Below are 3,710 nucleotides of genomic sequence, written 5' to 3'. Positions count from 1 at the left end.
AACATCGCGAGACTTCCGGGCACGCTTTTGAAACAGACCAAGCCGACCACACCGGAATTTGGGGGTTTCAGAAGTAAAGGAGAGAAGTAAAAAACGATTCTTTAGTTGTTAATTTTCTCGAAATCTAATGCCACGACCTAGATTCGAGCCAATGTCTTAGGTAGTTAAACATGGTATTACTCCAATCTCGAGAAAATGACAAACTGACATGTTTCCATTTCCGTCAAAAACAGCTTTATATTGAAGGAGTGCCTTTTATTTGACGACTTGACAAATACGTCTGTGCTTTGTTAGCAAACGTCGCCAAGACATCGCCTAGAAGTATGATTGGGGATGTCTGTTGGGGAAGCAGTTTCTGAAATGTATTTTATATAGACAGAATGGATCACTATTCAATGAATTTGTAACGAACTTTAAAATAATTCACTGTTGTGATCGAACTTGATCATAAAAACTCATTTTAGATCCCAAACGGCCGTCAAATTGTTTGGGGGGGGCGTTTTTGCGATCGTAATTAACCTAAGCTTTCTACTGCACACCAGGGCTTTTGTCACTGCCAGGTTGCTTCGCAGTAGCCGACAAGTATAGCTCGTGACTTCAAGCTCCAAGACAAGGGGGGCCTGTGTGAAACAGGCAAGAATAACTAAGTTCCCTCTGATCACTGATTTTTGGAACGCTTCAGAATACGAGTTCTGCCCTTAACAATTGGTAAATGAATAATTAGAGCGAAAATGAGCACAAATATCTATATATTTTATACAAGTAATCATACAAATAATTCTTAAAAGATGTTCAAATATATATGTGATATATACGCACTGGACCTGAAGCCATGCACTGGACTTGTATGATAACCCGGCTGGCTACGCATGCCTTTCCCTAACGATTGCTGTTCTGGTTTGTAACTATTGTTTTATTTCACTGTAGAGCCTCTAGCACTACTCAACACGCCTCGGCTAACAATTTAGTTCCACCTCCCACACACGCAGTGACATCACCTGGTTTAAATGCTATTTCTAGAGACAATATCTCTTTCATTATCACTATATGCACAGGTTTACCCCCACTGTATTCACATCCTACTATACCTTTGTCTGTACATTATGCCTTGAATATATTCTACCGTGCCCAGAAGTCTGCTCCTTTTACTCTCTGTTCTGAACGCACTAGGCGTCCAGTTCTGTTAGCATTTAGCCGTACCCTTATCCTACTTCTCTGTCCCTCTGGTGATTTGGAGGTTAATCCAGGCCCTGCAGTGTCTACCTCCACTCCCATCCCCCAGGCTCTCTCATTTGTTGACTTGTGCAACCGTAAAAGCCTTGGTTTCATGCATGTTAACATTAGAAGCCTCCTCCCTAAGTTTGTTTTATTCACTGCTTTAGCACACTCCACCAATCCGGATGTCCTAGCCGTGTCTGAATCCTGGTTTAGGAAGACCACCAAAAACCTTGACATTTCCATTCCTAACTATAACATTTTCCGACAAGATAGAACTGCCAAAGGGGGCGGAGTTGCAATTTACTGCAAAGATAACCTGCGGAGTTCTGTCTTACTATCCAGGTCTGTGCCGAAACAATTTGAGTTTCTACTTTTAAAAATCCACCTTTCCAGAAACAAGTCAGTCACCGTTGCCGCTTGTTATAGACTCCCTTCAGCCCCCAGCTGTGCCCTGGACACCATATGTGAATTGATTGCCCCCATCTATCTTCAGAGCTCGTACTGTTAGGTGACCTAAACTGGGACATGCTTAACACCACAGCCATCCTACAATCGAAGCTTGATGCCCTCAATCTCACACAAATGATCAGTTAACCCACCAGCTCCAACCCCAAATCCGGAAACACAGAAACCCTCATAGACATCATCCTAACCAACCTGCCCTCCAAATACACCTCTGCTGTCTTCAACCAGGATCTCAGCGGTCACTGCCTCATTGCTTGCGTAGAAGATGCCTGGTTCATCTTTAAAAGTGCCTTCCTCGCCATCTTAAATAAGCATGCCCCATTCAAAAAATGTAGAACCAGGAACAGATATAGCCCTTGGTTCACTCCAGACCTGACTGCCCTTGACCAGCACAAAAACATCCTGTGGCGTTGTAGTGACGTTGGCCTGGGGGTAGGTTTATGACAGTCATAAATACCTCTTCCCCCCTTTTTCCTCTCTCTACCCTACTGATGCTACATTTGCAAACCCCATTGGTTAACATAGAGATTCTGGGAACATCAGAAGGTGGGGGGTAATGAACTATATTCTGGTAATCCGACCAATTGAACATATGCGGTGGTACTTAATGAATATGATGTCAGTTCGGTTGTCATCGGAGACATTCTCATCAATGATAAGATGACATAAACTCTACCGTGGAAAGTCTACACATCAGAGTTATCGGATTCACATGGAATTGTTGTTCAATTTAAATGTTTGAATATGAAATTATTCGTGATGGGATGAAATCGAATTTTAGCTTCTAAAATGTGAGATTTGGATTTTCATAAGGTTAGGGCTATGCTCAATCAGTGGCCAGCGCCTGTGAAGGGACATGGGCTATAACACTTTTCAAACACGCCCTCCTCTCCCTTCCTATATAAAGCTTTGACGACAATGTAACCTCCTGTTCCGAGGATGTGAGGACGACTGTCTGATGTCAGAATGGTTCAGATAACTACAGAACGAAGCCAACATCAGCGTGAGCCTTGGTTGCGAATGGTATGAACTTTGAACTCTTACTCACTACATAAGTGATACCTCCTAGCCGTTGAGTTAGCAACAGCAGCTGCAAACGAGGGTTAGGAAGGAACAGAGTATTCCGTCTATCACACAACAACGTTACTACAACGTATCCAATTGACCACAAGAGACAACACGGCCTTCCATCTACCACCAACCTACTGAAGCGCAGCTCAGAGTAGATATTTATTGCATTTTCCTTTTCCAAATGGGCGGTAGTTTAGAATGCATAAGATACTGTATTTACGATAGCACAGCTTCTTCCTTTGGTCCTCATTCTTCCCGCTCTTTCATTCAAACCCAGCCCCTTTTCTTTTGTGTAACAAGCTGTCATATCTGTTCCGCCCGCTAGGGACGTTTTCCTTTATGACGTAATTTGTAATCAAGTTATGATTAATTGTGTATATGTAATTCTGTGATTAGTTAGGTATTTAGTAAATAAATAATTAAACCCAATTTTGCATTGCTGATTCAACTTGTTAGCCAGGGTTCGTGAAGATAACCAAGAATTTACAACTTTCAGATGAGACTGAATTAAAGTGACGATTAAATATTGACTGCTACTGATGTAAAAGATGACTAGATCTTTAAGAGTTTATTCGGAAGATAACAGCTCTTTAAACATTCTTTCGTGGTGCCCCGACATTCTAGTTAATTACATTTACCTGATTAGCTTAATCAGGTAATATTAATTACAGAGAAATTATTTTATAGAATAGCATGTCATATCACTTAATCCGGCATAGCCAAAGACACAGCAATGGCATTCCATTCGCTCTGTTCCAGCCATTATTATGAGCCGTCCTTCATTGTTTAAAAGGCATATCCAATCTCTGGTATGCATTCTCCTATTACCAGAAATACACATTGAAAACTCCCAAGAGGGTTCCTCAAAATGATACAATGGCAATGATTTCTACATATGAATGATTCAACCTGTTCCTCTGGGGAAAAGTAAGAAATTATATTTAAATGTTGGGCCA

Source organism: Oncorhynchus mykiss, chromosome 28 (genome assembly GCF_013265735.2).
Source record: "Oncorhynchus mykiss isolate Arlee chromosome 28, USDA_OmykA_1.1, whole genome shotgun sequence".
Taxonomy (NCBI): Eukaryota; Metazoa; Chordata; class Actinopteri; order Salmoniformes; family Salmonidae; genus Oncorhynchus; species Oncorhynchus mykiss.
Note: the sequence above shows the minus strand (reverse complement) of the source record.